This window comes from Durio zibethinus, chromosome 11 (genome assembly GCF_047325235.1).
Source record: "Durio zibethinus cultivar Kanyao isolate XHJ-2024 chromosome 11, ASM4732523v1, whole genome shotgun sequence".
Classification (NCBI taxonomy): Eukaryota; Viridiplantae; Streptophyta; class Magnoliopsida; order Malvales; family Malvaceae; genus Durio; species Durio zibethinus.
The window spans coordinates 10,798,688-10,809,706 of NC_143172.1; the positions used below are offsets into that span (position 1 = coordinate 10,798,688).

At 38.3% G+C, this 11,019-nt stretch overlaps 1 non-coding gene and 2 pseudogenes across 1 annotated transcript; 1 reads left to right on the plus strand and 2 right to left on the minus strand.

The window, feature by feature from the left end:
• The first annotated feature begins 2,177 nt into the window (after positions 1–2,177).
• On the plus strand, positions 2,178–5,513 carry LOC149516062 (25S ribosomal RNA). The gene has a single exon (XR_016346717.1). It is a non-coding gene; the product is annotated as a 25S ribosomal RNA (ribosomal RNA).
• Positions 5,514–7,729: 2,216 nt separating this feature from the next.
• Positions 7,730–9,315, minus strand: LOC149516063 (25S ribosomal RNA; annotated as a pseudogene).
• Positions 9,316–9,670: 355 nt separating this feature from the next.
• Positions 9,671–10,777, minus strand: LOC149516064 (18S ribosomal RNA; annotated as a pseudogene).
• Between the last annotated feature and the right edge of the window lie 242 nt (positions 10,778–11,019).

Here is an 11,019-nt window from a genome sequence, read left to right on the forward strand (position 1 = left end):
GGTTGAGAAAAGACCTAGGATAGGGTTGGAAAATAGGACATTATGAGGAGACAAAAGGGATGGCTGAACATGTCATTGCTTGTAGCATTTTTTTTTTCTTCTTACATTTTCCTATTCTAACGTCATTGGCAAGCCACCCTTTATGGATCTTACCTTGACTTTTAGGGGATTATTTCATCTAGTTTGGATGTATTTAATAGAAGCTTTACTTATGCTTTAGAAAAAGCTTTTGGCAAAAAGCTTGGAATTTTACATTTAGCTCTTGTTTTCTTGACATTTTTTAAATGAAATTTCAACTTTCATATTTGGTTTTTCCCAGTTTGGATTTTTATTATTTTTTACCTTAGTTCCTCTCATTTCTAGCTTTACTTTGCTTCATGTTTGAGCTTTTGGTTACAAGAAAAGGATTATCTAAGGTGGCCTTTGCTTAAGGAATTTCCTATGGGTAGTTAAGGGACTCGATTCTTTCATTTTAATTTCATTTCATGTTCTATTACATTGTGATATTTTTACCTAGTTTTATTTTAGTTTTGTGTTCTGTTTTGTGGGTTTTGTCTTATTTTTTTACATTCTATTTTTGTGACTTCGAGTGAATGAAAATGTTGGTTATTTGATGTTTATTACATGCTTGTTAAAATAACTTTGTTATGGTTTTTTCTTCCAAGCATTTCCATGCATTTTGATTATCATTTTTAACCCAAATTTTCAACTTGTTCAATTGTGTTTTTGGTGAAGTTCCCTTCATATTTTTTGATTAGTTTCATGTCTATTTTAATATTTTAGGCTTAGATTTCATGTTACATATGTGCATTTTTTATTTTGGTAGCATTTAGCCTATTAAAATTTCATTTTAGGCCTTTATTTTTGCTTTGGGTTTGAACATTGTTTTACTCATTTTCTGGTCAGTTTTAGGAAAAGCTTTCCTACACCTTTTTTGCTTTTTTACATGTCTATTTTTAGGTATTGAAATAGTTTTAGTAAATTCCTTAGGTAGGATTACATTTGCATAGCATTTTAGTTGATAGTCTTAGTGTCCATGCATTCTAGTATTTTGGTTTGCATTTAATTTTCTGCATTTTGTGTTCTATTTTAGGGAGGAGTCACCTACATCTTTTTGGTTAGAAAAATAGTTTCTGCAAATTCCTTAGATAGGGTCAAATTTACATAACATTTTAAGCCTTAGGTTGCATATAGTGTGCAGTTTTTAATATGGTTTTGCACTTTAAATTTTTGTATTTTTTGTTGGTCTTCAAACCATTTTTATACATCATTTTAGTTCATTTTTAGGTCTATTTTTATTTAGTTCAACTAGTTTTTATATAGATTTAGATAATTTTCATTCGATAAAGTAGGCTAGGTAGCATTTTAGTTTTAATTAATGTGTTTAGCAATTTTTATTTATTTTATGTGTTGTTCTACATTTTCACTTGTCATTTTCATTTAGATTAGCTTAGATTTAATTCTGGTTGTATGTCTTAGGATTTAGGTTAGTTAATTAAGGAGTTTGCATATAGTATACTAGGTGCTCAATGAAATACCTTGATGAAAATTGATGGCCATTTCGTTTAGGATTTTAGTTTAGCTTTTAGGTAACCTTTAGTTTTATTTTTAGGACATCATTCCATGCATTTCCATGCTATTTTCATATTTAATTTTTGTTCCATGCATTTCATACATTCTAGGATAGATTAGGATTTTTAAGTTCATTTTTAAATTAAAATGCTAATTATATATATTTTTATTTTGTTAGGTTAATGTCTCTTTTTATTGCTAATTCTAGGTTTTATTTTTCATCCCTTTACTCTTAAATTTGAACTTTAAATCATCCTTTTAATTGTGTTTAATTTAATTTTTGGTTTTGCTACTTTTTATTTTTAGTAGCCTACCATTTTAGGAAATTGGCTTTTTTTAGTAATTTTCCTAAGAGATCTTTAACCTCCATAATTTGTAGCTAAATTTAGGTTTTAATTATCTAGTAATTTTATTAGGTTAATCTTAGGTTAATTAGATCTTTTAAAAAAAATTTCATAGGACTAGATATACTCGAAAGGTTGAAATTGATAATTGCCCCTAGGTTTAAAAGTTCCAGGTTCATAAGGAAATAATATCCAGAATACTTCCAATCTTTATTACTTTTACGACCCATACACTTATGATACTCCTAAAGGTTAGCAACTTGACCCCAGGTCACACAGGATTAACCATTGAGTTTAAGCATATCAATAAGAGGAGGAAAAAAAACTTACCAAGATTCCCCTAGTAACGATGAGCGAATCAGGAAGAGCCCAGCTTGAGAATCAGGCACCCTTGGCATCCAAATTGTAATCTAGAGAAGCATTCTCAACGGTAGACAAGCCCAAGTCCCCTAGAAAGGGACACCGAAGAGAGTGAAAGCCCCGTTGTGCTTAGACCTTGTAATACCACAAGGTGCTATTTGCCAATCAGGTTGTTTGGGAATGCAGCCCCAATCAAGTAAAAAATTCCATCCAAGGCTGAATATAGGTGAGAAATTGATAGTGAACAAGTACCATGAGGGAAAGATGAATAGGAATTTGCAAAGAGAGTGAAAGAGTGCTTGAATTTGTCAAAAAGGAAGCAGATAGGGGCCAATAATGCACCTTAATTGGATGTCGAATGGCGAGAGCCGATATGTTGATCTCCTTGGGGCATGGCCCAATGTGGGTCGCTATGGTAGTCTAAGCCCAAGCTTTTGATATGCTTGTAGAGATGTCATCGTTGCATTTGTGGAATGCAACATGCTTTGTCATGAGGTGCCTTGGCATCCGCATGCTCCTAACATTGGCCTGTGGGCTCCCCATTTAGCCCGTCTTGAAACACAGACCAGGGAGTCTGACATTTGTGTGAGCTAATAAGCTAGAAAACTTATAAGGTGCAAGTAGGTTGATTGGCAGGATCCTTCACAGGTGCACCGTTGACCATCTTTAATCTTCTAAGAAGGGTTCAAATGTTAAGCTTGTCAAGACTTGAAAGATGGTGAATTATGCTTGAGTAGGGTGAAGCTAGAGGAAACTTTAGTGGAGGCTTGTAGCAATACTGACGTACAAATCATTCATCTAACTTAGGTATAGTGGTGAAAGACTAATTGAACCTTCTAGTAGCTAGTTCCTTCCAAAGTTTCCCTTACGATAGTTAGAGCCCTTAGTGAGTTTATTTCGGTAAAGCCAATGATTGAGGCATCAGGGGCATAATGCCCTCAACCAATTCTCAAACTTTAATTAGGTAGGATGGCGTGGCTGCTTCATTGAGCCAGGCCATGGAATCAAAAGCTCAAAGTGGGCCATTTTTGGTAAGCAGAATTGGTGATGCAAGATAAACCAGAAGCCAAGTTATGATGCCTAACTGCACACTAACCTAGAACCCATAAAGTGTGTTGATCAATTAACACAGTAGAACAGTGGTCATAAAAGTTGAAATCTACTAAAGAGTGTGTAATAACTCACTTGCTAAATCAACTAGTCCCCAAAATGGATGGCGCTTAAGTGCATGAACTATACCCAACCATTAGGGTAAAGGCTAGGCCCTGATGAGTAAGAGAGTATGACAATCCTCATAAAACCTGGAGTGGATATTGGTACGGATCTTGGTAGTAATAGCAAATATTGAAATGAAAACTTTATAGGCTGAAGAAGGGAAATGTTCCATGTGAATGACACTTGCTCATAGGTTAGTCAATCCTAAGAGATGGGGAAAACCTGTCTGATAGCATATCTAGCATGAGCTTCAAAAGGGAATCGAGTTAAAATTCTTGAATTGAAATGCAGTGATTGATAGCAACGTTAGGGAGTCCAAAGACGCCGGTGGGGCCTTGGTAAAAGCTATCTTTTCTGTTTAACGCCTACCCACCCTGGAAATGACTCAACCAAAGGTAGAGTTCAACGATCGAAAGAGCACCACATGCTGCGTGGTGTCCAATACACCCCGAACGACCTTTGAAAATCTAAAATATCGAGTGTCATCCACACCCGATCATACTCATAGTTGCACAAGGTCTCTAAGGTGAATAGCCTTTAGTCGATGGAATAATATAGGCAAGAGAAATAGGCAAAATAAATCTATAACCTCAGAACAAGGATTGGCTTTGAGAGCTAGGCATAGGGGTCCTAGTCCCAAACCTATTAGCTATCAATACACTACTCGAGTAGCTCCCACGATGAGATTGAGTCGTTACATGCTGGTTGAAAGATAGACTGGGAATGGCTCCCTTAGAGGCCTTTCTCGAGTGATAAACAATCGACTTAGAATTGGTACAAAGAAGGGGAATCTGATTGTTTAATTAAAACAAAGCATTGCGATGGTCCTTGCGAAATGCTGACATAATGTGATTTCTACCTATTGCTCTAAATGTCAAAGTGAAGAAATTCAACCAAGTGTGGGTAAACAGTGAGAGTAACTATGACTCTCTTAAGGTAGCCAAATGTTTCATCATCTAATTAGTGATGCACATGAATGGATTAATGAGATTCCCATTGTCCCTGTCTACTATCCAGTGAAATAATAGCCAAGGGAATAGGCTTGGCAAAATCAATAGGGAAAAAAAACCCTATTGAGCTTGACTCTAGTCCAACTTTGTGAAATGACTTAAGAGGTGTAGGATAAATGGGAGCCCTTGAGCGAAATTGAAATACCACTTAATGTTATTTTACTTATTTCTTGATTCAAAAATGGAGCACGACCCCTTCTTTTGGACCCAAGGCTAGCCTTGATTAGTCAATTTAGGCAAAAGACATTGTCAAGTGGGGAGTTTGGCTAGGGTGGCACATCTATTAAAAGATAATGCAGGTGTCCTAAGATAAGCTCAACGAGAACAGAAATCTTGTATGGATCAAAAGGGTAAATGCTTGTTTGATTTTGATTTTTAGTACGAATATGAACAATGAAAGTGTGGCCTATCAATCCTTTAGACCTTCAAAATTTGAAGCTAGAGGTGTCAAAAAAGTTACTACAGGGATAACTAGCTTATGGCTATCAAGCATTCATAGTGACATTACTTTTTGATCATTTGATGTCAGCTCTTTCTATCATTGTGAAGCATAATTCACCAAGTGTTGGATTGTTCATCCACCAATAAGGAACGTGAGCTAAATTTAGACTATCATGAGATAGGTTAGTTTTACCCTATTGATGGCAACATCATAATAGTACTTCAACCTAGAATGAGAAGAACCATTGTTTAACACAATAGGTTATCATGCTTAGTTGAAAAGCTAATGGCACGAAGCTATTGTGCGCTAGATTATGACTGAATGCCTTTAAGTCAAAATCTAGGCTAGAAGCAATGCATGTACCCATCACCCGATCGCCAACTCGTAGAAAGAGCCTATGGCTCTTAAGGGCATGTGTCGTAGGTACAGCCTCTTTAGAGCTCAATTCCCATTAAGTGACAGGTAGAATCCTTTGTAGATGACTTAAATACATGATAGGATATTGTAAGTGGTAAAGTGGCCTTGCTGCCATGATCCATTAAGACTTAGCCCTTTGTCACTCTAATTCATCCTTTCCCTACATACCCACTAAAGTCCTCTCACTTTATTTTTTTTACACCACACCCTTCTGGGGTTAGGGATGAATGGTGTTCTCCATTACAATCGATTTGGTTAGGTGATGATATCCCTCCCTCAAGCGTCTAAGCAAACGTTAATTGAATGCCTTCGATATTTGTTACAGATATGGGTTTGCCCTTGGTGTAGACACTTGCTTTGAACTCTTTTGGCACACGCTGGCCCTTGGTTTGGGTTGTTACCTCAAACATCACTAATAACATCTGGCCCTTGGTTGATATAGGCAATCACATCCAACACCATCGATAGATGCTGGCCTGTTGTTGCCTCAGACACCAATAGCAGATGTTGGCCCCTTGGTGTGACATCTTACCTTGGACAGTAATGCCAGATGCTGGCACTTGGTGTTGGCACTTTGTGTTGGCAATTGATACAGGCACTTGCCTTGACCACTATCGGCACAAGTGAGCCCTTGGTATGGGTTGTTGCCTTGAACACCTCTTTTGTAAATGCTGGCACTTGGTGTGGCATGTGTACCATGACCCTCCCACCTAAAGCCATTGTTCACCCTTCGATTGCCATTGGTACCAAATAATGCTCGATGCATGTGTCATGGGCTCTAGTCTTAAGCCAAACTCCTTACAACCGTAGATAAGGAATTCACTCTATCTGCCTAAGTCAACCTATGAAACTCAAGTGCTTAGCATAATGCTAGCTTGTCAAAGATTGTGCTACAATACTAGGCCTTCTAGAAGCCCACAAATCTAATCCTTCTAGGATTATGTTGCAACATGCATCTGCACCTCGATCTTCAGTGCCTATTCTTGGGTTTGACCATGCACTCACACCTCAATCATCGGTGCCCACACTTGGGTCTAACTATGTTCTTATGCATCATTCACCAGTGCCCACACCTATGCCTAGCTTAATTTTGCCAAACCTAAACACCTTGCCTAAATCTCTAGAGTCTTGATCACTATCCATACTATTGTTCTGGGCTAGTTCCCCATGACTTAGGCTTACACTAGGCCTCAAGGTTGGGTCCTCCTAGCTATTAGACCTTGTCCCTCTAGAAATGGAATTGCTCTTTGACTCAAAGAGAACCTCTAAGCCTAGACCAGCTTATAGACTATGAGACATGCACATGCCTTTACCACCATCAAAACATGTTGGCCCTTGGTCTTGGCACATGCTTTGACCATCATTTAGACATGTTGGCCCGTTATACGGGTAATTCCCTCTAACACCGTCAGCACATGTTGGGCCACGCACCATGCATACCATGACTGGGCAGTGGTGGGTTCGGGTACATCTTCATATTTTTGTAATGTCAATGCCATTTTCATGTCTTGTAAATTCATATAAGTGCTTACTAGCATCTATACCTGGGCCTAGCTCAATTCTATCGAACCTGTTCTCTTTAAGCTCATTTTAGGACACCTGTGTTATCTTTTAACAAGTATGCTACCCCTGGCAAACTCTACACCTGACAATGTCTTCTACCTGGATTAATTAACCGAGGCTGGCCTTAGGTAAAAAAGAAGGGTTCATGCTCTACCTTCGATTCATGAAATAAGTAAAATAATGTTAAAAGTAGTGGTATTTCAATTTCACCTAAAGACTCTCATGTATCATACACCTTTCAAGTCATTACACAAAGTTGAATTAGATTTAAGCTCAACAGGGTCTTCTTTCCCTGTTGATTTTACCAAGCTCTTTCCTTTGGTTATGGTTTCACTACATAGTAGACAGGGATAGTGAGAATCCCATTAATCCATTCATTCACATCACTAATTAGATGATGAGGCATTTGGCTACGATAAGAGAGTCATAGTTACTCTTGCCATTTAACCATACTTGGTTGAATTTCTACATTTTGACATTTAGAGCATAGGGTAGAAATCACATTGCATGAGCATCTGTGGGGACCATTAGAATGCTTTGTTTTAAAGAAATAGTTAGATTCCCCTTATTTGTACCAATTTTGAGTTGACTATTCGCAGTTTAGGGAAGGCCCCTGAGGGAGCTATTCCCATTCTATCCCCCTACAAGTAGATGATGACCTACTCTTATCATGAGATTTGCTTGAGTAATGCACCGATAGTTAGCAAGTTCGAGTCTAAGACCCTTGAGCGCTACCCTCAAAGCCAATCCTTTTGTCGAGGTTATGAATCCATTTTGCCAACTTCCTTTGCCTACACTATTCCATCGACCAGAGGCTATTCACTTTGGAGACTTGATGCTATTATGAGTATGATTAGGTATAGACGACACTCAATCCTCTTAATTTTCAAGGGTTGTAAGGGGCAGATCGAACACTACATGATGTGTGGTGCTCTTTCGATCACTAAACCCTATCTTTGACTAAGCCATTTCTGGGGTGGGTAGGCCATTAAATAGAAAAGATAACTCTTCTAGAAGACCTTGCCAATGTCTTTAGACTCCTTAATGTTATTGTCAACTGTCATGTCTTGGTTTAAGAATTTTTACTCGATTCCCTTTCTAAGCTTGCACTGGATGCACTATTGATGGCTTGTCCCCTCTCTTAGGATTGACTAATCCATGTGTGAGTGCCATTCACATAGAACCTTTCCCTTCTTCGACCTTCAAAGTTTTCATTTGAATATTTGCTACTACCACCAAGATCTACACTAATGACTACTTCACCCGAGCTTGTGCCTTAGGTTTTACTACAATGGATGTGCCCTTCTACTCATCAAGGCTTGGCCTTTCCTCAATAGCTTGGTATAGGTTGTGTGCTTAAATGCCAACCACTTTTGGGGCTAGTTGATTTAGTAGGTGAGTTGTTACACATTCCTTAGTAGATTTTGACTTTCATGACCACCGTCCTGCTATTTTAATCAACCAACACCCTTTGTGGATTTTAGGTTAGTGTATAGTTGGGTGCCGTAACCTGATTTTTGGTTCATCTTGCATCACCAGTTTTGCTTATTAAAAATAGCCAACTTGGAGCTCTCTATTTCATGGCATGGCTTAATGAAGTAGTCGTGCCACTTTACCTATTTAAAGTTTGAGAATAGGTCGAAAGAGTTACTCCCCTAATGCCTCTAATCATTGGCTCTACCTAATAAAACTCACTAAGGGCTCTAGCTATCCCAAGGGAAACTTCGAAAGGAACCAGCTAATAAAGGGTTCGATTAATCTTTCACACCTATACCCAAGTTAGATGAACAATTTGCACATTAGTATCATTGCAAGCCTCTACTAGAGTTTCTTCTGGCTTTGCCCCACTCACGCATAATTCACCATCTTTTAGGTCAAGCATGTTTATACTCAAACCCTTCTTAAAAGATCAAGGTTGGTCAATGGTGCACCCACAAGGGATTTTGCTAATTAGCTTCCTTGTGCCTTATAGGCTTTTTAGCTCATTGACTCATGCACATGTCAGACTGCTTAGTCAGTGTTTCAAGATGGGCTAGGTAGGGAACCCGCAGGTCGATGCTACGAGCATATGAGTGCCAAGGCACACCGAGATGGTGCGTGTTGCATCTATGATCATGGTGATGACATCTCCATAGGCATATCAAAAGCCCAAGCTTGGGCCACCACTGTAAGCCATGTTGGTCCATGCCTTGATCTGATTAACAAACTGGCTTTTGCCATTCCATATCTGATTAGGGCATATTGCCAATTCCCATTTGCTTCCCTTTCGACAATTTCAAACACCTTTTGACTCTTTTTTCAAAGTCCTATTGATTTTTCCTTTACGAAACTTGTTCGCTATAGGTCTTGTTAGCCAAGGCTATAGACTCATTAAATACATCAGTGTAACACATGTGCAACCCAAAATATCTAAGGGCATCACAGACCTGTTATTGCCTCAAACTTTCTTAGTCAAGTGGCCATGGTCTCTCTAAAAACCTAGCCATGAAGGATCAACTCCACATAGCTAGTTAGTAGGTTAAGGTCTCATTCGTTAATGGAATTAACTAGACAAATTGCTCCACCAACTAAGAACAGCCATGCACCACCACTCATTTAATCAAGAAAGAGCTCTCAATCTATCAATGTTTCCTATGTCTAGACCTGGTAAGTTTCTTTGTTTTGAGTCAAATTAAGTAGCAAGATCCACTCTTAGTGGTGCCCTTCCATCAATTCCTTAAAGCTTCAACCTTGCGACCATACTCCATTGGAATCCAAAGACTTTGATTTCTCATAAGGTGCTGGTAAAGCCCTAAAATTAACATTCATCGATCTTTGGTCGACATCATTTATGGTTAAGACTAGGATGATATCTGATCGTCATCGAGTCCCCAACTTTCATTCTTGATTAATGAAAACATCCTTGGTAAATGCTATTGTAGTTGTTCATCTTTCATAAATCCAAGAATTTCACATTTGACTATGAAATACAAATGCTCCAAACTATCCCTATTAATCATTACTTTGATCCTAAAGACCAACACAATAGGACTAAAATCCTATGATGTTATCCTATGCTAATGTATATAAGTGTAGGACTATTTTAGGCACTCTAATTTCTTCAACGTAACAGTGCTGGAGGAATGATCCAACCAGTTAAGGTTAGAAGTACATTATCGACAGTAGGGATAAGTAGATCAGTGCTCACTGTGAGTTGGATCAAATGACCTAACCCTAGTTCCAACTTTGAGCTTTTTAATTACACCAACTTAAATGTACTCTGTTGGAGCTAGAATTACCATGACTACTGGCACTAGACTTGCCCTCCAATGGATGCTTGTTAAGGGATTTAGATTGTACTCATTCTAATTACTAGAATGATAGAACCCAATATTGCTATTTATTGTCACTACCTTCTCTTGTCAAGATTGGATAATTTGTACACCTATTGCCTTCCTTGAATGTGGTAGCCATTTTTCAAGTTCCCACTTTGGAGTTGAACCCTAGTTTTTCATCACCCATCACCACCATAGTAGGCCACTATCCTACCTTTGAAAGTTGATAGGGCAAAAATTTGAATGATCCGTCACTCGTACAAAGGTCGTGTGATTTGTCGAGTTATCATGAATCATCAGAGCAATGGGCAAAGCGTACATCGACTTTTTATATAATAAATGCATCCCTAGCAGCAGTCGAGGTTTGTTGCATGTATTAGCTTTAGAATTACTATGGTTATCTAAGTAATAGATACCATTAAACAAACTTTAACGAATTTAGTGAGACATTCATAGTTTCACCATTTGAATTAGTTCATACTTAGACATGCATGGCTTAATCTTTGAGACAAGCATATGACTACTTGTAAGATCAACCAAGTACCATTCCTTCAGGGTGTTGGCACTATAAGGGCCTCAATACACCAACTGAACGATTAAGAAAGCGAACACAGAGCACAAGCATCATGAGTGTCAAGCATATAAAATGCATAACATCAGACAAATAAGGGCTGATAGCCCATACCCACAAAACATTCCAGGTTTGAAAACACGATCGAGCATTATTGTACCAATGTGGCCATGGGGGTTTAGGTTGCACACTTGGGACATAGGGCATGATT